Source organism: Pelodiscus sinensis, chromosome 1, assembly GCF_052426305.1.
Source record: "Pelodiscus sinensis isolate ZL-2025 chromosome 1, ASM5242630v1, whole genome shotgun sequence".
Classification (NCBI taxonomy): domain Eukaryota; kingdom Metazoa; phylum Chordata; order Testudines; family Trionychidae; genus Pelodiscus; species Pelodiscus sinensis.
In genome coordinates this window covers 92,769,299-92,795,832 of record NC_143052.1, presented here as the reverse complement: position 1 = coordinate 92,795,832, position 26,534 = coordinate 92,769,299, and positions in this window count along the sequence as shown.

The following is a 26,534-nucleotide window of genomic DNA, read 5'->3' as shown; positions in this document are numbered from 1 at the left end:
GTCCAGGGGCTTGGGCTCCTTCAGGAAAGCTGTCACAATGACATAAGAGGTTCTTGCTCTGATTCCATCATTTGGGGCTGTGTGTGTGTGGGGCTTTAGGGCTAAGGACCCAGACCTGTCCTGCCTGCAATGTATGGCCCCATCGGAGTGAGAAGGCTTTGCAACAGGGGAGCAGGGAATTGGGGAAAAGCTGCTACATGATTCTGGAGCTTTGGACTTATCAGCAACACTTTCAAGGCAACAGAAGGCCTTGAACTTCTCCTCTAGTTGATATCTGGGCATAGGAGAAGCCCTGCAGGACAGCAAGGCTGGGGAGATGGGGAGTCAAGATGTTAAAAAGGAAAGTGCTGTGCATTTCTTATCTTAGGGTGAGGAGAAGGTAAGCGGAGTATCCATCTGATTATGCAGGGAGAGGCACACATTTTTTGTGGGCATTAAAGACTGTCTTTTCAAGGTGAGATGATCCCATGTACACAGTTGCAGGGGAGTTAAACAGTCAAAAGACAGACTGAAAAAAACATGATTTGAAGTTTTAAAAAATCTCATGATGATTTGTGGGGCCAACTTCATGCTTTTTGGGGGTCCAACTCATGATTTTTTATCTCTTGAGGTTGGCAGCACTGGAAAATTGACACATAGTGCAAAGAGGCTTGAAAGTGGGGATGTGGGCAGAAAGGAGGAGAGCGGAGGCAAGGCGATATTGTGAGGATGATGGTACTCTGTGAAAGGATCTCCTCTCATGGCACTGGAGAGGCGTGACAGTATTTGTTTGACAGAGAGAGGGCCAGGGAGGTATATGAGGGTATGTCTACACTACCCTCCTAGTTCGAACTAGGAGGGTAATGTAGGCATACCGCACTTGCAAATGAAGCCCGGGATTTGAATTTCCCGGGCTTCATTTGCATAAGCGGGGAGCCGCCATTTTTAAAACCCCGCTGGCTCGAACCCCGTGCAGCGCGGCTACACGGGGCTCGAACTAGGTAGTTCGGACTAGGATTCCTAGGTGTACCGGTAGTTTGGAATAGGAATCCTAGTCCGAACTACCTAGTTCGAGCCCCGTGTAGCCACGCTGCACGGGGTTCGAACCAGCGGGGTTTTAAAAAGGGCGGCTCCCCGCTTATGCAAATGAAGCCCGGGAAATTCAAATCCCGGGCTTCATTTGCAAGTGCGGTATTCCTACATTACCCCGCTAGTTCGAACTAGCGGGGTAGTATAGACATACCCCCAGAGACGAGGAGAGAGAAGCCTTGTTTATTTAGTTCTCAGCTCTTGCCTTTGCATCCTCAGGATGAATATATCATTCCTTAGTACTCAAGAGGTCTTCAAATTCAGCATTTAATAATCTTAACATGATTGTTCTTCCCAAAAGGCAAGTAGAGCGTTTTCTCCAAGGGGGAGCCCACCCTGGAGAGACCACGATAAAACAGTGGAAATGCAAGAGAGTATCTGAGGGCCTGTCTCCACTATGAGGTAGATCACATGCTGTAGTGATTGATCCACCAGCTGTTGATTTAGCAAGTCTAGTAAAGACCCACTAAATCAATTGCTGATCACTCTTCTGTTGACTTCCGTACTCTGGCAGAACAGAATGAGTAAAGGGAGTCGACCGGATGTTTTTTTCTGTCGACTCCCTGCACTGTGGACCTCTCTGTAAGGAGAGATAAGCCACGTCAATTTGAGTTATGCTACTAAAATAACTCAAATTGCATTGCTTAGATCGACCTGTCCTTGCAGCGCAGACCTGCCCTGAGAGATTTGTTTAGGAATCCATAGCTCCACTGATCCCTTTGCCTTACTTTCTGTTCTGTGTTGATGTCATTTCTGTGCTGGGATGTTACTTCCTATGGGGGGGATGAAGTCATTTTCTTTCTTAAAGGGGAAAATGGGACGTGGTCTCTTTTCATACCACTTTTCAATTATCTGTGTTTTTTTCTCCTCAAGCTAGCATTTTGTAATAGGCTTTGACAGATGCCCCCACAAAACCTTCTTTGCTAATTGACAGGAATGTGGCTGCTTCAGCAGTTGGGCAGGAACGAATAAGATTGGAAGGGGGAAAAAAACCTAGTTGCATTCTTCTTCTTCAAAGAAACAAAAGCTTTATTTTAATTTTTTTAATCTATGCACCAAAGAAAAAAGGAGAACAGAGAAAATAGCATTACATTCCATACCGAGGAAGATACTGGCTTGTTCCTCTCACTGTGTATAATCTATAATTAAACCCAGAATAGAGCAGTGTGCTACAGGAGGGAGGTGGGGTATGGGACAAAGTGGGAGGGGGCTGGGTTACTCACTTCAGAAACGCTAACTCTAGAAATAAGTCTCCTGCATGCTTGCTCTCTAAGTTTGACAGATGGATTTAGTTTCATTCTCTTAATCACACTTAGCTTTCCCCCCTTAGAACACAAGAATGGCCATATGAGGTCAGACCTATGGCCCATCTAGCCCAGTATCCTGCCTTCTGACAGTGGCCAATGGCAGATACTTCAGAGGGAATGAACAGAACATGTAACTGTCAAGTGATCCATCTTCTGTCACCTGTTCCCAGCTTCTGGCAAACAGAGGTTAGGGACACTCAGGCTTGTTTACACAATATAATTAGTTCAAATTTACTAAGTTTGAGTTCTGGGTACCCTATGTTGAGAAGTCGAGGGGCTACATCCCCACTGCTGGCAAGAATCTAATGTGCTCTGAGGTAGCGCGTCTACATTCATGGTGCCTGCCTTGGACACAGAGCTCCAGGAAGCACTCTGGGGAGTGCACCAAGACAGCAGATACTTCCGGTGTCTGCTTGGTGTGGAAAACATCGAAGGGAGCTTACAGGGGCTCCTCTCCACTCCCTCCTCCCATGTGGGACAGAAAAGGGATGTAGTGGGTGTGTGCCTTATCACACACTGCTTGCCTGTGCAGACGCCACAGCACTGTGACCATGGAGACAGAGCTGCTGCAAAGCAGTGCCATGCTCCTGGCTCTTGTGCTGCGCCTCATGGTGCAGTACCTTGACAGTGCTTGCATGTTGCTCCACCAGAAACAGGACAAGAACAAGAAAGGCAAGGAGGGCAAACTCTGGCGTGGCCCGCAGGCCCTGCTCAGCCAAGTCCTGGTGCTCCTGCTACTGTGTATGCCCCCCAATCCCTAGACATAGTGGAATGCCGCTTCTGGCAGAGGGAAATGAGCTCACACTGATGGGCTCACACCATCATGCAGGGATGAGATGATCAGCAGTGGCTGCACAACTTCCACATGGCTGCCATCCCTGTGCAGAGGCATGCAGCCATTTCTCTCTAGAAGTTTGCCACAGTGGACTACTACTGCTCAGTTGGGAACCAGTTCAGAGTGGGGAAATCCACAGTCGGGGCTATGCTCATACAAGTGTAACCCTTCTGCCAGGTATTGCCGGCAGCAGCCAAGGCCGAGTTCAATATCTAGGGGTTCCTCTTCATCCATCTTACACAGAACTGGCTCGAGTCCCCACCCAGTAGCCTGGGAAATTCACACATCCCTGGGTGTCTCTTAGAGGAAGAGAAATAACATGGCATTAGCTTGGGAAAATACCACAAACTGAGTTCATAACCAAACCACGAGTAAATGTCCCAGCTCAAATGGATTGAGCAATGTCCTTTGCCTCTCACGCACACAAGTCAAGCAATGTAAGTGTCCCATTCACATGCCCAAACTTTCTTCATGCCCCACTCACAGTTGCTGCCCTTGGTCAGGGCAGATCAGAGCTCACCTCCCACCCTGGGGATAAGAGGCATCTCACCCACTCGGTTGGCCACTCGCTGCTGCTGCTCCTGCCAACCACCCCACTGGCCACCTGCTCCTGCCAACCGTCCCACTGGTCGCCTACCGCTGCTCCTACCAGCTGCCCGCCGGCCGCTCCCGCCCTTCTGGCTGCCTGCCACTGCTCCTTCCGGCTGCCCCACGGGCTGCCTTCTCCCATTGGCTGTCCCACTGGCTGCCTGCTCCTACCGGCTGGTTGCCTGCCACTGCCCCTATCGGTTGGCCACTCCCACCAGCCACCCTGCTGGTCATCTGCTGCTTTTCCTATTGGCTGCCTACGGGCCTCTTGCTCTTGCCAGCTGTCCTTCTGGCCACTTGCTCCTGCCAGCTGCTGCTTCCACAATGGGTCTGGCTCTAGGTTAAACCTAGTGATTTCAGCTCTTTGTCAGTTTCTCAGTGATTTCAGCTCTTGGCCCACTACTTAGGCTGTCCAAAAGATTCCAGCTTCCACTGGAATAATATTTCAAAATAACAAAGAGGCTCCTTATGGAGTGTGTTATAGGTCTGTCCTTAGAAGGGAAAAAGTGGGGGGAGAGACAGGTTGGACCAGTTTTACCGCTCCCGCATGGAGGGCATGTAGCCTGCTGGTTCAAGGTCCTTCCTCCCCAATCCAATCCACTTGAGTCTGGAAGGGGAAGGCTTGTCCATCCAAGACTCTTTGTAATGACAGTGTCCCTCCTACAAGCACTGGTGGTCAGTTTACAACTCCTACATCTAGAGTCAACATGGCCTGTGACCCCACAACAGCCAAATTAGTTACAATACACAAAATTCCATTCTAACAATTGACCATCCATCAGGCCTATAGCACTGACTGAACTGGATTTACATAACCACACCCCAGATTCCTTTTGCAGCCCAACATGACTTGTATTTACATATCAACAATTGAATACTTTGCAGGGCTAAACAACTGAATAAGCATAACCACACCCAGGACTCCTGGGACTGATAACCGGTTAAAAGATAGGAAACAAAGGGTAGGAATAAATGGTCAGTTTTCAGACTGAAGAGAGGTAACTAGTGGTGTCCTACAGGGGTCAGTCCTGGGACCAAGCCTATTCAACATATTCATAAATGATCTGAAGAGTGGGATAAACAGTGAGGTGGCAGCATTTGCAGATGATACTAAACTGCTCGAGATAGTTATGTCCAAAAGCAGACTGTGAAGAACTTCAAAAAGATCTCACAAAACTAGGTGAATGGGCAGCAAAATGGCAAATGAATTTTAAGGTTGATAAATACAGAGTAATGCACATTGGAAAACATAGTTCCAACTATGGGGACTAAATTAGCTGTTACCACTCAAGAGTGAGATCTTGGAGTCATTGTGGATAGTTCTCTGAAAACATCCCCTCAGTGTGCAGCAGCAGCCAAAAAAGCAAACAAAATGTTAGGAATCATTCAAAAAGGATAGAGAATAAGACAGAGAATATCTTCTTGCTTCTGTATAAATCATAGTATGCCTACATCTTGAATTCTGCATACAGATGTGGTCACCTCATCTCAAAAAAGATATCTTATATTGGAAAAAATTCAGAAAAGGGCAATAAAAATTATGAGGGGTTTGAAACTGCCGCCATATGAGGAGAGATTAATAAAACTGGGACTTTTCATCTTAAAAAAAGATGGACAGTAAGGGGGGATATGACAGAGCTCTATAAAATCATGATTGATGTGGAGAAAGTGAGCAAGGAAAGTTATTTACTTATTCCCATAACATAAGAAGTGGGTTGTACCCATGAAAGCTCATGATACCATCTACATGTTTTGTTAGTCTTTAAGGTGCTGCTAGACTATTCATTGTTTTAAAAGAACTAGGGGTCATTAAAATGAAATTAATAGGTAGCACATTTAAAACAAACAAAAGGAAATAGTTCTTCATGCACTGCACAGTCTGTGGAACTTCTTGTCAGAGGATGTTGTGAAGACCAGGGCTTTAACAGAGTTCAAAAAGAATTAGATACATTCATGGAGGATAGGTCCATCCATGCTTATTAACCAGAATGGTAGGGATGGTGATCCTAGTCTCTGTTTGTCAGAGATTGGGAATGGTTGACAGGGGAGGGAATCACTTAATGATTACCAGTTTCTGTTCACTCCCTCTGGGGCACCTGGCACTGGCCACTGTTAGAAGACAGGATACTTTGGTCTGTCTTAGTATGGCCATTCTTATGTTCTTATGCCTATTAATTTTATTTGTTGATCCCTAGTTCTTGTGTGATGAGAAGAAGTATTTATTTTCTTTCTGTACACCAGTGATGATTTTATAGACATGTATCATATTCCCCCATAGTCGTCTCTTTTCCACGCTGAAAACTCCCAGTCTTATTAATTTCTCCTCATATGGAAGCTGTTCCAGACCCGGATAATTTTTGTTGCTCTTTTTTGAATTTTTTTTCCAGATCCAATATATCTTTTTTGAAATGGGAATGACCATATCTTCACACAGTATTCAAGATGTGGTCATACTACAGATTTATATAGAGGCAATATAATATTTTCAGTCTTATTCTCTATCCCTTTCTTAATGATTCCCAACATTCTGTTTGCATTTTTTGGCTGCTGCTGCACATTGAGTGGATGTTTTCAGAGAACTATCCACAATGTCTCCAAGATCTCTCTCTTGAGTGGTGAAGCTTCTTCACTCTTTCCCCTTCCCTCTCTGATATATCATCATCATTATTATCCAGGTATGTATCTGTATTGTGGGGATGCTTAAAGGTAATGGCTGAGATTGGGTCACCCAAAATGCTAGGCATGCCAAATAGAAAGCAAGAGGCCATCTCCCTTGCACTGTGGGAAAGGGCAGCCAGCTCCAGTTGCTCCTGTATTTTCTTCACTCCCTTTTTCAGCCTAAATGTCCCTTTTTTCTCTATTTCCCAATCTCAATCTGTATCTCTTTTCTTTCTGACCTTTTTCTTTTTTTCCCATTTCCTCTTCCTCTTTTTCTCTCATCTTCCTCTTCCTCTTTTTGCTCTTCATATGCTTCCGTCTCTTAATTTCCTTACATTCATTCTGACCCCAATTCAGCAAAGTACTGTAGCACAGGTCAGCTTTAAGCACATTCATAAAGATAAGCACATGCTGAAGTGCTTTGCTGAATTTGAGGCCTTTGTTGTTGCTTTATTTCTGTTGGCAGGCATTCACCATGTACTGGGTGCTTTCCAGACAGAAAAAGGTATAATACTTGTCCTGCAAGCTAACAATCTAAGGACAGAGACGAGATAGAGGGAAGGGATAAAACAACTAAATAGTTGTGTTAACAAATGTAAATTGAGCAAGAATTGTACCCATGATACTTTCCCATTCCTCCTTTTTCATATTCTGCTTTATTCTCTCTCCCTATTCTTCCGCCCTTTTATTCTCCCTGTCTTCCTCTCTTTCTGTTTTTCTAGGGCAGCATAGTTATAATATAGCCACAAGGTAAAGGCCAGAAGGCTTACTAAGGCAATTGCTTTGTGAGAATGTGAGAAATTCAGGTTAATTGGATGCAATGAGGTCAAAAATTAGTTAATCTTCCTCTGTGTGTGTGTGTGTGTGTGTGTGTGTGTGTGTGTGTGTGTGTGTGTGTGTGTGTGCGCGCGTGCGCGCGCAAAGGAGGTCTGCGCATGGTTTTAGGGTGACCTCGGTTCATCAATCCTGACTCCTCATGAGCACTAAAATCCACTCAAGTTTAGGAAGATGATGTAGTGCTAGGCCAAGTGATGGGATTGTGAAAGCTACTTCTGTTCAGAGAAATGTCTCCCTTGGCTGGCGGGAGAATCAGGCTGCCAAATCCTTAGAGGAGAAATGGCAGCAGTTGAACTACATATAATAAATGAGTAAGAGAATTGAGTGCATCTGCACTTAGGAAATGGAGGCGAGGGGTGATGCTACTAGCATGAAGAATCGAGGAAGGAATATTCCCTCCATTTGCTTTATTGATTCTTGGTAATGAAGGAGTACAGTTAATTTTGCAAAACCATCAAAGGTATTCAGGGCTGGATTATGACACTCTGAGGCCCTAAGCTATGTCAAGTGGAAGAGGCCTCATACCATAAAAAAAATTATTATTTTCGCAGAAAGGACATTGAATATATAAACATGAACGCTGTAGATCTGCATGTATACAAAGTTGCAGTTGTAAAAGTAAAATAATACCCTAACTAAAACATGTCTGCAGCATGGCTATTTGCATTACAGTATAGTTTCAAATTAACATACTTTCAGCTGTGATTAGTAGATATGAAAACTTAATATCTTTTTTGTTACCTCAAAACAATTAATGATTGGAATTTTTTCTTTTGCCATACTATAAAAATACAGAGAGGGCTCCCAAAACTAACAGAGAGAAGCCAACACAAATTTATCCTCCTAAGATTCACATGACCCAAGTCCATAAGATGATCAATTGCAAACTCAATCATGTGAAGCATGGATAAAGCATGAAGCAGGAATTGTATGTATAGATCAAAAGAAGAAAGAACACTCTAGCACTTAAGAAAAAAAGAGAAACAGAAGCAAGGGTGCTATAGGACTGAGCATGTTGGGCCATATATAAAAGATGGTGGCCTTCTGGTTACTAACAGGCCAGGGGAACAGTATACATGACATCGCTCTAGCACAGGGTGTGCAATCGTTTTTGCCCAGGGGCCACTCTGGAAGGGTTGGTCTGGAGGTAGGAAAGCACGCAAAGTCTTTGCCCCCCGCAGAGAGAACCGCCAGCTGTTCTGAACAGCTGGTGGTTTCCTCTAGGTACTTGTGCCCCTCTCAAGTCAATCAGGGCTTGGGGGAGGGGTGAAGCGTGCTAGGGTTGCCAGATGGTTTCAGCAAAAATACCGGACACACTTGACATTACATCACAATCTACATTACATCTTATTTAGAAAATACTGGACATTTATATTTTCTCATTTATGTTTTCTCAATTTGTTTCCCAAACAGAAAGCTCAAATACTGAACTGTCAGGTTCAAAACTGAACACCTGGCAACCCTAAAGCGTGCAAAGTCTCCTTCCGCCTTGCCAGGAACGCATGGCGCTTCTAAACACTGCACACTCCTTGCAGGGCAGGAGGAGACTTTGCGTACTCTGCTCCGCACCCAGGCCGAGAGTGGAAGGGCCTCCATGGGCTGGACCAAGTCGCTTGGTGGGCTGCATCTGGCCTGTCAAGGCCCTTTTGCCTGCCCCTGCTCTAGCATGAGCAAGGGTGATATTTTGGGAGAGCGGGGGCAGCAGCCATGCGTACCAGGATACAGCTTGCTTTTCTTCCTGTTCCCTGACAATATAGGAGCAAGGGGAAGATCGTTGAATTCTGTGAATTACTCCTCTACTCCCTCCCTTCATCAGCCAGGAGGGAGAGGCATGCATGGAATCAAAGTACTTTCCCCTCGCTCCCTGATTATTAGGGGAATGGGAAGAAAAGCAAGCCACATGGCTTCTGTCTATCCCCCTGCTCTCCTGAAATGGTGCCCTTGAGCATGAGTCCCATACAAGTATGAGGTTGGCAGGGTTGCTTCCCAACACTGCTGTCTCCGATTTCACATTTTCCCCAATTTTATCATTAGTGAGATTATTACTTAATTTGTTTATTTGAATAAGTGATGAAGGCACTGTCAAAATTTTACCATAGCAGTTGGCCAACAAACCGCTACCTTAGGAGGTTGATAACAAACTTACTCATAGAAATACGAATTTTATAAGTGCTATCATTGCTTTTTTTCTCAGTCCCAGCCTCCCACCTGTCATTAATGAACAATTAGTGAAGGGTAAGGCTAAGGTAAGGGTATTTGTGTAACTAGATGTCTATATTTTTGTTATATTTGAACAAAAATGTCTATATCTAGAGAGAATCTTCTCCCCCCCTTATATTAACCAATTTAGATAAAATTTGAAGTGGAATCAGTTCTTTCTTTTTAGATATTGCAAAGCCCTAAGCTGTATCTTAGCGTATGCCTTAATACAGCACTATATTGTGAGATGCCCATTGGTGCTTAATGCCCGGCTGAGATGGGCGGAAAATGGGGCTGCAGGTTCGAGAAGCAAAACTCGCCTTTGTTGGGTTTGACGCATTCAGTGATTCATCCTATTCTGATCTACTGGACTGTGTGCTAGAGTCATGCAGGGTACTTGGTCTGCAGAGGAAGTGGAATTTGTGACAGACTTGCCCTAAGGCTGTGTTGGGCAACTGAGAGGGGAGAAAGTTAGGCTTAGCAAAGCAGTGAGGGGTTCTGCAGGTGAGCTGGTGGCTTATCACCAGCAGAGGAGGACTTAGCAGCTGGGAGAGAGGTCATGTTCTTGAGTCTGTAGTGAAGGATGGGAAGGGTTGACTGCTTGGAGGGGGTCAGGTGAGTGGTCACTTTCTCTTTGAGATAAAAAGCACGCAAGAGAGCTCTCTGCAAGCATATTTCTCATTATGTTTCAGTTGCAAATTTTAATACACAAAATAAAAAAAATCTCACAGTTGTGGTGCCTTCCATTTAGTAGTGTTAACTCAGACACGTTATGTGTGCAGTATTTGAGATTACTGGAGCCAGTTAAAACAAATGGATTACCATATAAGACAGGATTCATGGTGGAGTAACTCCAGGGACTCTCTCGGTATGTCTAGATTACATGCCTCTGCCAACAGAGGCATGTAAAATAGGATACCCGACGTAGTCAATGAAGTCGGGATTTAAATATCCCTGGCTTCATTAAAATAAAAATGGCTGCCGCACTGTGCCGGCTCAGCTGATTGTCAGCACAGCGCGCAAGTAAAGACGAGGATCGGTCGACAAGGGAAGCCTTTGTCGACCGCTCTGTTATGCCTCGTGAAACAAGGTTTACAGGAGTGGTCGACAAAGGCTTCCTTTGTCGACCGATCCGCATCTTGACTCACGTGCTGTGCAAATGATCAGCAAAGCCGGCACAGCGTGGTGGCCATTTTTATTTTAATGAAGCTGGGGATATTTAAATCCCTGCTTCATTGACTATGCCGGGTAGCCTATTTTACATGCCTTTGTCGGCAGAGGCATGTAATCTAGACATACCCACAGGGTTGGATGTGGCAATCATTAGATGCAATTCTGTGCGATGTCGATCAGCCTGGATGATCACAGTGACACCTTTGGTCTTAATGTCTAATAATCTGCATCTGGTTAATTGTAGCTAACATGGCTGAGAAAATGCTGTATTTGGAATTGCTTCCCTTTTGTGCCTTGAAATTCTGAATCCTAATGCAGTATGACAGCTAGTCCATGCAGACAGTAGAAGTTTGATTCCTCATGTGCAACTCTCACAGTCCCCATGTGGTGTAACAGAGCAGTTGTGCTTTGGGTTAGTGAAAAAGTGGCCTTTGGTAACAGCTTTATGTGTGTTACTAGTTTCTGTGGGTGGTGAACTGCAAATTTGGGTTGGAGTTGTTTATCTTTGTACAAACCTTAAGTATGCTGTCAGTGAATGAGAGGGCATTTCCTATGCAGTTTGAATGTGGAGGAAATAGAGTGGAAGTTTAGCCAGAAAAGTAGAAAGACCATGTGGGAAGCAGCAATTCAGAATGGCAAGCAGAATATCCTTTGATTTGAATTCAAGGGTATAAATATTCATAATTAGGGGAAGAGTTCTTGACTAGGCTGGGAACTGAAACTGGGGGAATTGGAGAAGATGCCCAAGAAGCTGGACCTGTGGGGGTTGTGCTGTATCCTGACTTGCCTTCAAGAAATTCAGAGTAATCCCTCTCTTGAAACTCAGAGACTATAGTTGTGGGAACTCTACTGTATATGTATCATCTCTGCACAATACCTTGTGTAATCCAATGTTAAAGGCAAGGCCTCATATACTATGTGGCAGACCTTACACCTAAATAATACATAGGTATAATGTGTACTGATGTGGTATGGTACTTTACACAGTCTGCCGCGGCATTGAAAAATTGGGTGGGTGATAAATTGCCCTGTTGGGGTATTGGCATCAATGTGGGAGGGGAAAGGACTGCAGGCAGGTGCAGCACTGGGGAGTTGGAAGAAAGGGGGTGTCCAGGAGGAGGAGCAGTGACAATTAGGAATAGAGGTCTCCAGTGCTAGCAGGCAGAGGGGGAGGTTTGCTAGAGGGGTAGTCCACCATTGAGAGGTCCTAACAATGTTGCTGCATTAGAATTCTTAAAATAAAGTCATATATGATCTTCTTTGAGTGATGTTCCTGTGGGTGCTCCACTGTTGGTGTTGGGCTCATCCCAGTGCCGCAGATCAGAGACCTTTCTAGCATTCACAGTGTGCGGGGGGGTTTGTGCCGTTTGCACCTTTGCAGTTTGTGCACATGGCCTGTCTTCCCTCAGTTCCTTCATTACCACCTTCAATCACAGATGGAGCTCAAGTCCTCTCCTCCCTTGTGATTGCTAGAGACAAGATTTTACTTAGAATTAGGGTTTTGGATTTTTTTTTAAAAAAAGGTTCCTGTTGGTCTTACTGCTTAATTTGGTTGTTACTTAAAAAAAAAAAGTTCTCCTGTAAAAGTTGCCTTAATGTTTTTACATTTTTCTGAGGGAGCTGCGCTGTTAACCTCCAGCTGGCGGTTCCTCAGGCCTTCGTTAAGAAGGAAGGGAGTTGGAAGATAGTAGGGAATATGACATACAAAATTAAAAGTCAAAGTCTTGTCTCTCAAACGGCTTCATGTCACTCTGTTAAAAAAAAAAACCCAGCTCACCAAAAAAAAAAAAAAAAAAAAGAGAGAGAGAGAGAAAAGGAGAAGAAAGATTCAAGACAAACAGGCAAAGATTTGCAGACAACATGCCCGGGTCCCAGGGTTTTAAGAAATGTGAGAAATGCCGCAACTCCATGCCTGTCTCAGATGGCCACGGGTCTTGCATACGTTGTCTGTGTGAGACCCATGTTCCTCAGAAATGCATACAGTGCTGCAGCCTCACTGCCAGAGCCCACAAAGACAGGGACTTGAGGCTGAATATGTTGCTTTTAAACAAGGCTGTAGAGCCTCTAAACAGCAGGGATGAAAGCAGCCAAGCTAACAAGACTAGCAGTCAGGCTAAGGAGTTGGGCTCCTTGCCACCCAAATCCACAAAGAGGATTTCCCCGGCCCATTCCCTACGTCCAAGAATGAGTACAGGAGACAAGCCAGGCACCTCCAGTACCGGGTGCCCCCGTGCCACATCAGTGGCAGACCCAGAGTCGTGCACTGCACAAAAGACAGTACCGCCATCCTCGGAACCGAAAAAGGCAGGTACCAGGGAACTGGATAGGCCCTCGGCATCAGCGGCACTGACACCGGGTAAGATCTCAGCGAAAGTGAAGTCAAAATCTGTTAAGCCCTTGCCCCGCACACCGAGCCCAGAACTGTAACCCTCTCCACTGGCACCAATGCCCCCTCCATCGGCACTGAGCTCCATGGCACTGCATGGTGTTTCCTCTGGCCACCACTGTTCTACTGTGCGCTGCCATGATTACCATGAGCCACTGCTGAGTACAGCACCACAATTGAGAAGTCCATGTGGCTCTCCCCCAAGGCATTGCTCTCATTCTCCTTTGTCCATAAGGAGTTCTCTGCCTCGATCACCGGTGTTATCCAACTATAGTAGCCATGAGGATAATAGGTGGAGTGAATTTTCTTCCCAACACTCTTCTCCCACTAGAGCATGTGTCTTATGACAGACATTGCCTACAGCATGACCATCATCCTCCGTGGTACCTGGACTGGTCCTACCATTCCCACTACTCTCCTCGCTGGTCCCCATGTCATTATTGGGCACCCCCACGGCACCGGCCAAGAGCACAGTCAACAACAGCTCCTAGGCCAATACCTGTGTCTCATCCTTGTAGCTCTCCTCAGCCAACTGAGGACATAGAAATTGAGGATGGCCAAATTACTGAGGACACAGAGGCAGAACAACCTGATGTCTCCCTACTTGATAAGTCCTCTTCCTTGACTGAGAAGACTGTTATTCCTGATGACCCATTGCTTTCAATTTCCAGACCTATTTAAAAGAGTCGCCACCAGTCAGGAGGTTGAATTATCAGAAGTATAGGAGAAACAACACAAATGCCAAAAGAAATTCCAATCTGCCTCAAAATCAAGGACTGCGCTTCCTATAAATGAAGCAATCATGGAAGCGGCTGACAAGGTTTGGCAGACACCAGCCTCAGCCACCCCAACGAACAAGAGGGCTGATAGGAAATATTTTGTACCATCCAAAGGCATGGACTTTTTATTTCTTCACCCACAGCCAAATTCGCTAGTGGTGGATGTGACACAACACAGGGCCTAAACCCCTCAATACAAGTCCATTCAGCATGAGAAAGACCATAAGCATCTGTATGTATTTTGTAGGAAAATGTATTCCTCATCCACGCTTCAGCTTAGAATAGCCAACTATACTGTGTTACTCACTAGCCACGATTTTGACAACTACACAAAAGTAACTGAGCTCATGCAACAACTTCCGGATGAGAAAAGACTTATCCTGAAGTCAGTAGTTAAAGAGGGCTACATTATATCATGCACAGCCCTCCAAATGGTGCTGGATTCACCTTATATAGCTGCAAGAGCAACGGCAACTTCTATTGTCATGAGATGCATCATGGCTTCAAGCGGCGGGAGTTTCAAAGGACCCTCAGAACAAGGTGGAGGATTTTCCATTTGACAAAGAAAAACATTTTGCAGTCAAGATCAACGAAGTCCTCTATTCCATTAAGGATTCCCACACACCATTACATACATTAGGGAAGTATATGCCTCTTTATTGAAGGGAGAGTTATACACCCTACCACAGATAGCGTATGGATCTCCCATCTGTGATCTATTGCAAAGTAATGGCTGAGGGAATCTGCTATAATATTCTTGATGTCAGGGAGGTATGATGCAACGATTTTGACACTGTTCTAGATAAACCAGTTTCACAGGTGTAATGCTCCTACAGAGAAGGAACAAGAATGGGCGATACCCTGACAGTTGATGTAAAACATAGTGGTTGTATTGTTGGTGAGGATGTACACCGTAGAACCTCAGATGTGTTGAAGAAAATGTCTTCAGGCATTGTGGACAGCTCAGAGCTCCAACAGGTTGATATGTCACCGGGACTCCTGTGTTAGACCATCTACCTTGAGTGAAATGATGGTGTAAGAGCATGTCCCAACCAAGGTAGCTGCCTTAACCGCATTCCTCAGAGGCATTCTTCTTAAGGACATTTGCTGTGCGGCCATTTGGTCATCTCACATACCTTCATGAGATATTATGCAATTTCCACAAGGATGGCCGTGACGTCTACTGTTGCCAGTGCAGTTCTTTACACTGCTAACAAGAGCTAAGCCAAAGTTCATCTACCAACCTGGGAGTACCGCTGTGTAGTCACCAACAGTGGAGTGTCCATGGGGACGTTTCTTGTGCTGTAATGACTGTTCTTCGAGATGTGTGTCCCTGTGGGTACTTCATGACTCACCCGTCCTCCCTGCTTTTTCGGATTGATGTTCTCAGATAGGATGTACACGAAGAAACTGAGAGCAGATGGGCCATGTGCATGAACTGCAAAGGCACGAACAGTACATGCCCCCCTGCCACGTATGCACGGCCTGGCCAGACACTGCTAAAAAAGTCTCCGGTCTGTGGCACTGGGACAAACTTGACACCAACAGTGGAACACCCACAGAGACACACGTCTAGAAGAACTGTTGAAGATGAGTAGCTTCCTTTTACTGCACTCACTCCCAGACCCCATGGGGATGGAGCAGTCCTCTAAAGAGATTATTCTGCACCTTAAAATATTGGTGTGAGGCAAGGCTCCCCAAGGTAGGGGGCAATCTGACACCAACCATTTTTGGGGTGGGCACAGAACTGCACATCCAGCACATGTGGAGATTCACCTGGCACCTTGACAAGAAGGGAGATCACACAGCCCCACAAAGACAGGTAATTGCATTGTACAACAGAACTTTGGGGGAAGCATACATGCATACCTTCATCTGTGACTTGCTAATGATATGTGATTATTTTTAAGGCCAGCTATTTACAACAGTCGACGTGCTGCTTTCTGGGCATGGCCACCTGCTTTTAATTAACCATGCACACCTGTGCACAATAAAATCCTTCTCCTACTCAAAGCAGGGGACAGTAAAATAGTTTTATAGTTTTAGCACCAAGCCCTCTTTCTGAAATGAGGAAGGGAAGCCAGAGAGACCTGCCAGGAGCCACAAGTGCTACAGGCTGTTTCCCTAGAAGTGGGAAGAGAGGGAAATGTGGGCACTTCTGCATTATACATCTGTGCCGTTCCTTCACTGGCACAGAATTCTGCTTGCGACAGCCATGATCACGCTGCTGTGATATCCAGGTCCCATGAGCCTAGAAGCTCCCTCTAGGGGGTTTCATTTTGGAGAACACCGGCTGTGCCTCCAAAGCCATTCCAATCCGATCATTTCAGTTTGTTTGCACTCCTATTTCCCCCATCACATGCACACTTCCTGCTTGGAGTATGAGCACCGTTGTCAGATATATGCCTACAGTATGATACCATTTTATTTAGTATCCTTCATAATAGCTGTATTTCCATAACACATTGGACTGAGTTACTTGGAATAACACAGATCCCTGCTAGCAAAGGGAGGTGGCATTGAACAAGCAAAAATCAGGAGAAAGAGGCATTTCCTGCTGAGATTTTTAATGATTGAGAACCTGAACTTCCTTCAGGTGTCGTCCTTTCAGGACAGCGCTGAGGCACGTTGGCAAGACTGGGGGAAAAGTGGGGAGGAAGCTGCTCTGTCCCATTAAATGAGTCGGAGCATTACTATGGGAAAGAGGGAATTGCTGTACTGCATCAGACCTGTTGTCCACCTAGTTCAGTATACTGTCTTTGACAGTGACCAACACCAGATATATCCCATCTAAAATGTGTTAATATTAACTGCTATATCTCTGGGTAATCGGGTTGTACGTATAAAGGTCCAACCCCTTCTTGAATCTTGCTGTGTTTTTGGCCTCATTCATCTCCTGTGTTAGTGGGTTCTACAGTTTAAATACACACAGTGTGAAAAGCACATTGATGTTGCCACCTTTTAATATCTTTGAATGCCCCCCTTGCTCTTGTGTGATGAGACAGGGAGAACAGAAACTCTTGCTGTACCATGTCAATGCCAGTCATTGTTTCATAGACTTCTGTCATGTTGTCTTATCTTATTTGTCTCCTTTCTAAGGGTAACAATCCCAACCATTTCCTTCTCTGGTCAGTCATCTCTCTCTCAAGCCCAGGATAATTCTTATTGCCATTTGCTCAACCCCCTTTAATTCTGCAATATCCTTTTTGAAAGAGGGTAACCCACCTTTTGTGGGGGAGCTTTTCAAAAGCCTTTTGGAAACATAAGCAGTTCTCCTTTGTCCCGTACTTTGACACATTTAAAAGGCATTCTAAGATTAGCGAGACACAATTTTTCTGTGCAGAATCATGATCTTCCCAATGCTTTGTTGTTCTGTTTTTAATGAGCATTTCAGCTGGTCTGTGAAGGACAAATATAAGGCTTACTGGTCTATAATTCCCTGGATCTCTTCTAGAGACTTTTCTCTACCTACAAAATTTGCTGCTTTGCAATCCGCCAGTACTGTAGCTGTTAATGAGAGATTGCTTGTTTTTGTTAGCAGCTGAACTACTTCAGTCTAAGCACCTTCAGAACTCTTGGCTGTAGAAAATTTAAACTTGGTGACGTATTTGTTTTGAACTTATAAGTTTGTACCATCAACTTTTCTTCTGACACCCCTGTCTCTGATAGTAACTCGTCTTTATGATCAGAAAAAGTTAGAAAAATTTATGAGGGAGAGAGAGCCTAAAACAGAGGGAAATTCTGACCTGAATTATGAAATGAATGGCAAGCCAGTGGAGTTGTTTGAAAGCAGGAATGATGTGGTGACTATTCTCTGAGGCCTTGTCTACATTATCCCCCGCTGTCAATCTATTTCAGCTATGCAAATAGTGTAAATGAAGGCGACATACTCACCGTAGCATCTTGTGTGTGGTAAGGTTGGCAGGGGCTGCTTTCCTGTCAACGCCAGCTACCTTTCTCATCTTGGTGGAGTTCCAGCGTTGGCAAGAGAGCGCTCAGAGATTGATTTATCATGTCTTCAACAGATGCGATAAATCGACAGCCGGTGGATTGATCCCTGCAGCATCGATCCCTGACATAATGGAAACAAGGCCTGAATATAGGAAGAGTTGGGCAGCAACATTCTGAAATCTGGATCTCGAGGAAGCAACAAAGAAAGACTAGGCAAGAAGAAGTGCAAGTCTGGATGGGATTTTGATGCAGATATTCAGTGGGAGGGTGAATCCTGGGAAAGAGTAATAATTAATACTTGCTAGCTGTATGACATTTTCCATCTATCTATCTCAAAGCACTTTAGATGTCTGGCTAATGCTGAAAGAGACCGATAGATACTAATGGACAGTAAGTTAGACATGAGGTTGCTAAGCAATATGTCAAAAGAGAAACTCAGTGCAAATTTAAGCTGTAAACACAGAGACATATCACAGAGCTGGGAGGTAACAATCTGTCTCTCTGTACAGGGCTGATGCCACCACACCTGGAAGATTGTGTTTAGCTCTGCACTCCTCATTACCAGAAAGAGCAAGACAAACTGGAGGGAATTCAGAGAAGTGAAAATGCTCAGGGGGCTTGAAGGATTGATTTTTTTTTAAAAGGAAGTTTAAATACAGATGGTTGGTTTAGCAACAACTAGCAGGGAACAAAGTTGTGGTGCACAGAGAGCTGTTGGAATAGCAAGCTATCTCTTTAAGAGGTGGTGGTGGGGTGTTCCTGGTTCTGCTTGCAGGCAAAGGGGCTCTGTAAGGAAGTCTCTGGGAGTAAGAGACAGCAAGCAAGGTGGGAGAGAGTTGTGATTCTTTGCTTGAAGAACAGCCCGTACTTTCTATATTTTGGGGTATTATCCTTTGAATTCTAAGAAATAAAGTAGTATTATGTCACAACCTTCCAGCAAGAGTATTTGTTTTTATCTAACTTCTGTGTATATGCTGTGAACATAACAGAAAACTGGCACTGAGTATGGGTTTAAAAAAAAAAAGGAAGCGAGAAAAGATAAAATGGCAATATATGAACAGTGGCCAATTTAATGAACAAGAGGAAGATTTTTCAACTTATATTCAGTGACTTGAGCAGTAAGAGCCTTCAGTATGAAAGGTGTAGAATAGATTTCAAGGAGGGAGAAGATTTATTTAAAATTGAACAAGGGCTTGGTACCTGCAAAAGAGATGAAATAAAAGGAAGATTTTGACTGAATAGTTTAATGAACTTCCTGATGGTGAAATGTGTGATGATGGTGGAAATTCCACTGCTTGTGATGCTTAAATGTAGACTGAACAAAAAAAAAGAAAATGTATTGCCACCCAGAAACAATCTTGCACTGGCCCTAGGGAGTGGGCTAGACTATATAATAGGCCTTTTCTGCCTCTCGCTTCTTTTCTATGAAAAGAACAGTAAGTCAAATGTTGAACTGAGACAGAACATAGGAATTGTCACAGAGATTGACACCTGAGTTGCTTCTAGTGCACTATAGTGGCCAGCCCTAGATGCTTCAGACCACCACAACAGGCATGGGTATAGGGAGAGTTCTTGGTGCAGTGGTGGAGTTATTGGAACCAGACAGAGCAATGTAACTGCAACAAGAAAAGAAAATCAGAGAAGACATCTGCAGAGCAGCAACAAGAGAGGCATGCCCAAATCTCAGGTAGGATGGAATAATTCAGTGGTTAAGGCTGCACTTGAGAGAAGAAGAATGAAGAGAGACAAGAATCCTTCAGCAGCTGAAGATGAGATTATTTCACAGGATGCTCTCTGTGTTGTAGGTCTGCCAGAACCCAGCCTAAAATCTAGGATACTGCTGTATGGAAAACAGGAGGGCACTACTTTCTTGAGGCCTTTTTTGAGAAAGGGAAAGTTAGAAATAGGGTCAGACTAGAGCCATGTTTTCATTCCGGGAAAAATTGATGCCTCCAGGATCGATCTTCCTGAGTTTGATTTAGTGGGTCTAGAAAAGACCCACTAAATCAAACTCAGAGGGTGCACCCATCGGTGGCTGGTACTCCTGCTCCTGAGAGGAGTAAGGGAAGTTGATGTGAGCATTTGCTCCTGTCGGCATCCCACTATAGGGATAGTGGAGCAAACATGAATCAAGGTCTATCGACTCCAGCCAGGTAGCTGGAAGTTGCGTATCTTGATTTGACGTAACCTAAGTGTGTGCATCTGGGCGAAGGGGTGGAGGAAAGACGAGAGTGAACATTGGCAGATTTTAAAGAGTTGGGGAGAAAGTAACAGAAGAAAAGAAATTGTTGATAATTGCAATAACAGGAGGATGGAGGGAACCAAATTATAGCACTGGGGCAGGAGGACCTATATATGAAGAATGCTCCAGGGGAAGAAGAAAGAAATAATTTGTTGGGAGGAGTAGAGTGTGTTGTTGGATGAAGCAATATTATAGTGAATTAGAGCAATCTTATATTGAAAGGAGGTGACACATGTTTTAGCCATTCAAAGACAAATGCGCGCAAGCTTCAGGTACATTTAGTGTATAACCACCTCTTCCATGGTATGAATGAAGTCAGCAGTGAGTAGCAGATTAATCAGAAATAACAGTGCTTTACGAATAGGCTGCTGCTCCATTAAAAAGATATATCAAATGCCCTCCCTGGACCACAGAACTCTTCGGCAATGTAAAGGGGTCCACTCACTGCATATGTGCCTCCTAGTGACTAGATTTGGGAATTAGCTCTGGAGCTCCCTTCTGTCAGTTACTCACTCTGTACCTCTTGTCTCCTTCCATTACTCAGGTGCTCCCTCTTCAAGATTCACTCCTCTGGCCAGGTCATTGTATAGTCCATCCCCTTTCAGGGGGTAATAGAGCTCTACCAGATAAGCTGCCCAGAGGCCTTCCATTCCAAGTCTCCAGGTCCTGTGCCGCTTTGGCAGTGCCTGGAGGGGGTACCTGGGACCACCTGCAACTCTGGGTTCCAGCTCAGGGATCCTGTGACTATCAGTTCAGGTCTGCTCGGTCTCAGACCCTGTTGCTGTTTCCCTTGGTCCTTTCCTATCCCAGCCCTCTATCTCCTTGTCTATCTCTGGGTTTACCACCGGAGATTCCTCTGCTCCTTCTAGCTACCTCAACCTTCCTAGTGTTTTGCTAGACTGCTTAGTTCAGGGAAGGACCCCCCACTCTTGCCCGAGTTTACTCTTGTCTCCAGTCAACTCCCTTTTCCTTTTGGAAGTGACCTCCATGCTGTAGCCCCTTCTGCTGTCACTTCTTGGATTCCAAGCCTATTCTAACTTCTCCCTCAACAAGCCTTTATCTGCCAGTAGACCGTATCACTCCCTGATTCCCCTCCAGGTGGAGCACCTCAGGCTGCCTGGGCCCCTCTTGGCTCACATGATCTTGCTCAGGGCCTGTGTGGGGTGGATACTTCCATCACAGGACTCAGGCCACATAAACTAGATGAATATTGCAATAGGGGTTTGTCTTCTAGCTGGAAGGCTGGCAGAGCAGTGACTGAGGTGGAATGTGATAGCTGTTTATGTTTGTAAAGGTACATAAACCCAATGGCTGTGTCTACATTGGCACCCTTTTCCAGAAAAGGGATGCTAATGAGACAAGTCAGAATTGCAAATGCCGTGGTGGATTTAAATATCCCCCGCGGCATTTGCATGAACATGGCTGCCACTTTTTTCCAGCTCGGGGCTTTGCCGGAGAAAAGCGCCAGTCTAGACGGGATCTTTTGGAAAATAAAGCCTTTTCCGGAAGATCTCTTATTCCTGATTTTAAGAGGAATAAGGGATCTTCCGGAAAAGGCTTTATTTTCCAAAAGATCCCGTCTAGACTGGCGCTTTTCTCCGGCAAAGCCCCGAGCCGGAAAAAAGCGGCAGCCATGTTCATGCAAATGCCACGGGGGATATTTAAATCCCCCGCGGCATTTGCAATTCCAACTTGTCTCATTAGCATCCCTTTTCCGGAAAAGGGTGCCAATGTAGACACAGCCAGAGTGATTCTCAGGAAATATTTCCCAAATCCTAATATTCCCTATACCATCTGTGCCTCCCATTGTTCTGCTTTGTTTGTCCTCCCTTGATATGTTTTGCCTTGGATTGTAAACCCCTTGTGGTGAGGGATCTTTCATTTGTCTCTAAGCACCAGGCATACCTCTGGCACTCCAGAAAAATCAAATTTATTGCTCCATGAAATAGTCTCCAAGGGAAGTCAGGGAAGCATACGAATATATGAATGTAGGAACTTCCAGCCTGGATTAGACCCACGTTTCTTCTAGTCCAGTACCCTGTCTCAGATAGTAGCCAGATCAAGATGCTTCACAAGAAAGCTTAGAAACCCTGCAATAGGCGCATGTGGGTTAATCTGCCTCTGTAGTAGATCTCATCCTGGTCTCTAATTGCAGTAGAGACATATTCTTAAACACTCACAGTTGGCCCATGCCAGCTGACTCATGCTTTCAGGACTCAGGCTGCAGGTCTGTGACACTATGATATTGATGTTTCAGCTTGGGCTGGAGAAGAGACTCTGGGATCTGTCACGTTACTGGATTTTGAGGGGAGCAGCCAGATCACTGCTGCACCTTTGGGGGGGGGGAGTTGCCCCAAAAAATTGATACAAAGGGGGCCATGTAAGGTTTCAAATGAAAGCTTTCCTTCTACTGGTTCTGTATATGCTATCCATACACGTGTATAGTATCTGGGTGTGGAATTATGAATATGTATTCTGTGTCAATACTGGAAACTTCTCTGTTTGTGGTTGAGCAATAGACAAGGAATGCTCAGCCCATAGACATGCTAATGAACAAAGCTCCTGGGAACAATGGACCTCTGAAGACCAAAGACACACCTGGCCACTGACCATGTGACTGTCTCCAGCTTGGAAGAAGCCGGGGGGGGGGGGATATAAATATGCCATGTGGCCGATTCCATTTTGGTGCTCAGCTCAGCTCTTAATCCCAGAGGCAAGAGTGCAGGGATCGAGGAGCTGGAAAGAACTGTGGACCCATCCTGACATAGGATGTACACCAAAGACTTTTAAGCCAACAGTTACAACATCTCTGCTTCAAGCCTGCATCGAGAACTAGGAGATTTGATGCATGTAATGTAGGATACTTTAACAACCTTCCTCTCATGCTTTTCTTTCTTGTAGTAATAAACCTTTAGATTTTAGATTCTAAAGGATTGGCTCAGTGTGATCTTGTGGGTAAGATCGAGAGTGTAAATTGACCTGGGATCTGTAGCTGGTTTCTTGGAACTGGACAGAACTTGTTCAGGGTAGGTGAGATTGGGTTCTAATAACCCTCACCTGTGTATTAGGCCCGGGACCATCTGGGGCACGGATATTGCTGGGGTGGTCAGAGGGGTTTTGCTCATGAGACTTTTGGCTGTCCAGGCAGGCATCTGAAGATGCTCTGGGGGACTGGTTTGTGACCTATTTGGGAAGGTCTCCAGTCTGAGGTCTGTAAGGAGTTCCGAATTTGAGCAATCCGTCCTGAGCGAACGCCCTCGGCTGTGCCCAGATCTGGCCCGGTCTGTCACAGAATCTTTCCCCTCATCACAAGGTCTCAGAACCTGAGCACCATCCCAAGCCCAGATGTCATTCTCATAATTTTATGGGCCTGCTCCTTAAGCTTTGCAAGTCCGAGTCAGCTGACACAGGCCATCTGTGGGTGTTCAATTGCAGTGTAGCTCTTACCTTAACACGTAGAGCAGAGATGGGCAATAATTTTTGATGGAGGGTGATTCCGATCAAAAGTGGTTCAGAGTCACACTCTTCTGAGATATTAATAGAGGAGATGCGGGGTCTAGAATGGAGGTTGGGTGCAAAAGAGAGTTTGGGGTAGGATCAGGGGGTCCACAGGGTTTGGATTGTGACCTGGGTCAAGGAGTTGGGGTGTATGAAGTGAAGGGGTGCGAGGTGCAAGCTCTGGTCAGGAGGTGCTTACTTTAGGCAGCTCCCAGCCAGCAGCCCATTCAAACCCTTGGGCAGGCTCTCTGCTGGCTGCACCTCTGCATGCTGCTCAAAGCAGCCAGTGACTGCGGCCATGTGCATCGCTGTGCTGCACGCTCCGTGGTGGTGGGGGCTTTGTGCACTGTGCCACAAACATGGCCCAGGCAGCTTCTGTTGGCCAGTTTCTGGCCCATGAGAGCTGTGAGGATTTGTACGGGGGGCAGGAGAAGGGTGTGGAGCCCCTTCCTCCCAACAATACATTGGTGACACAAAGTATCATGGCAGGCCATATCCAAAACTTTGATGGGCCAGATCCAGGCCATGGACCATATTTTTCCCACCTCTGACGTAGAGACTTGCTAAAGCCCTGAAGCATGAGATTTCATATCCCTTTCAAAAATTTAATTCTGATTAATTATGACATCTATATAAAATGCCCAGTCCTTTTTTTGAGTCTTGTTTAGATCTTGGCTTCAATGACTTCCTCTGGCAGTGATTTTTGCAGTTTAATTACACATTGTGTCAAAAATATTTCCTTTTGTTTGTTTTCAATTTGTTACAGATTAAATTCAATGACTGTCCCTGTACTCTTGTGGTGTGTGCTGGGACCATATAGTTGGTCATTCTTGTTGGTTATGCTTTCTCTGAAACCCCACTCCCGTGTAATTCTGCACTATCCTTTTTGAAATAGGGTGATCGGCACTGCACAAATTATTCCACAAGGCCACACCATGGATTTATATAAACCATTATAATGTAGTCTGCATTGTTCTCCATTCCATTTCTTATCTATCGTAACTTTTTGCTTGATTTTTTTAACTGCAAGTACAAACTGCCCTGAAGTCTGCATTAAGCCATCTATGGTGAAACCCAGGTCTCTTTTGTGTTGATCATTTAATTTAGAATGGCACACAAGTAGTTTCTTTTCTCCTCCATTATACTTTACTTTGTATTTAGTGACATGAAAGTTTAATTGCATTGTGATGCCCATTCACCTACCTTGCTTAGGTCTCTCTGAAGTTCTTCATGGCCCTTTGTGATGCCGACTAATTTAAATTACTTTGCTGACATATGCTCATTTTGCTTCCTCATTGCTCAGTTCCCTTTCCAGATCATCCATAAACACAGGACCCACAGCAGAACCTAAGAATATCTCACTGTTAGCCCTCTGTCATGATGAAAATTTATCATTTAATCCTATTCCTTGATTTCTGTCTCTTAGCCAGTTTTGGACCCATGTCAGTATTTTGTCTCCCACCTGATGATTACTTAGGGTATGTCTACACTTGCATTTCATTGACAAAACGTTAATCGTTCACAGGTGTTTAAACTCTTACCTCATGAATGACAAAGTTTTGTTGCGCAAGTGAAAATGTGAACGCTACTTTCTCAACAATAGGGCAGTCTTGCCAACAAAATGAAACCCACTCATGGGGGGTGCAAGTATTTATCGACAAAAGTGTAATCAAACAGTGTTCACAGAAGCTGAATTTTAGTGACAGGTTGTGTTGACACTGTCTTTTTGCTAAAAGCTGCATTGTGTAGACATACCCTTAGATTCTGTAATAGCCTCTTGTGTGGGACATGTTCAAAAGTCTTTTGGAAACCAAACTAAATTAAGTCAACTATAATTATCCTTTATCTATTACTTTGACCCATTCAAAGAATTTTAGGAGATTAGTAAAACACATTTTTCCTGTGAAGATTCTGCTTCAATCCTATTAGACCTATGATCTTCCAGATGTTTTGTTGCTCTGTTTTTAATTATTATTTTGGCCATTTTGCGAGGTACAAATATCAGGTTCATTGATCTGTAATTCCCTGGCTCATCCCTAGATCTTTTTAAAATGTAGGTACGACATTACTCTCCTCCAATCATGGGCATCAGGTGGCTTAGGTGGGGGAAGGCTTTGCCTTCCCAATCCACCAGCTAGCTTGCTGTAGGCATTCTGAGGCTAGAGTGTTGCTGCCCCCAGCACCCGCACTCCCTGTGCTCTGGGCTGGGGAGCTGGAATTGCGTGGCCTTCTCCCGCCCCATGTGCTCCGGGGAGGCAGGGGAGCCGCGCACACACTCTCTTACCTCTCTTCCCCTCCCCTAGTGCTCCAGGGAGGCAAGGGAGCTGTGCTGTGCACACGCGCTCCTTTACCTCTCTTCCCCTCCCCCGCTGCTCCAGGAAGGTGGGGCATGTGCCCCTTTGCCTCTCTTCCCCTCCCAGAGCTCCAGGGAGGCTGGGGCACACTTGGCACGCTGCTACACCTCTCCTCCCAGGGCATGCACTCAATGCACTGCCCCGTCTCCTCCTCTCCTGGGGGTAGGGCCTCAGCAGAGGAGGCAGGGCTGTATGCGGGGCAGGGGTCCTGCCTCCCCTAGCTCCAGCTGCACCAACAGCCCATGCCTTCAATCCGCTGGAAAAGTGTCTACTTTTAATGAGCTTTAATGAGCTTCTTCAGATGAGTGGGGCGGGTTGTGCCTATGAAAGCTCATGATACTATACAAAAATTTTTGTTCGTCTCTAAGGTGCTACCTTATTTTTTTAAGTCAGGGTATGTCTACACTACAAAGTTAATTTGAACTAACAGCCGTTAGTTCAAATTAACTTTCATAGGCGCTACACATACAAACCGCTAGTTCGAACTTAATTCGAACTAGTGGAGCGCTTAATTTGAACTAGGTAAACCTCATTCTACGAGGACTAACTCCTAGTTCGAATTAAGTAGTTTGAATTAAGGGCTGTGTAGCCACTTAATTCGAACTAGTGGGAGGCTAGCCCTCCCCAGCTTGCCCTGGTGGCCACTCTGGGCACAACCA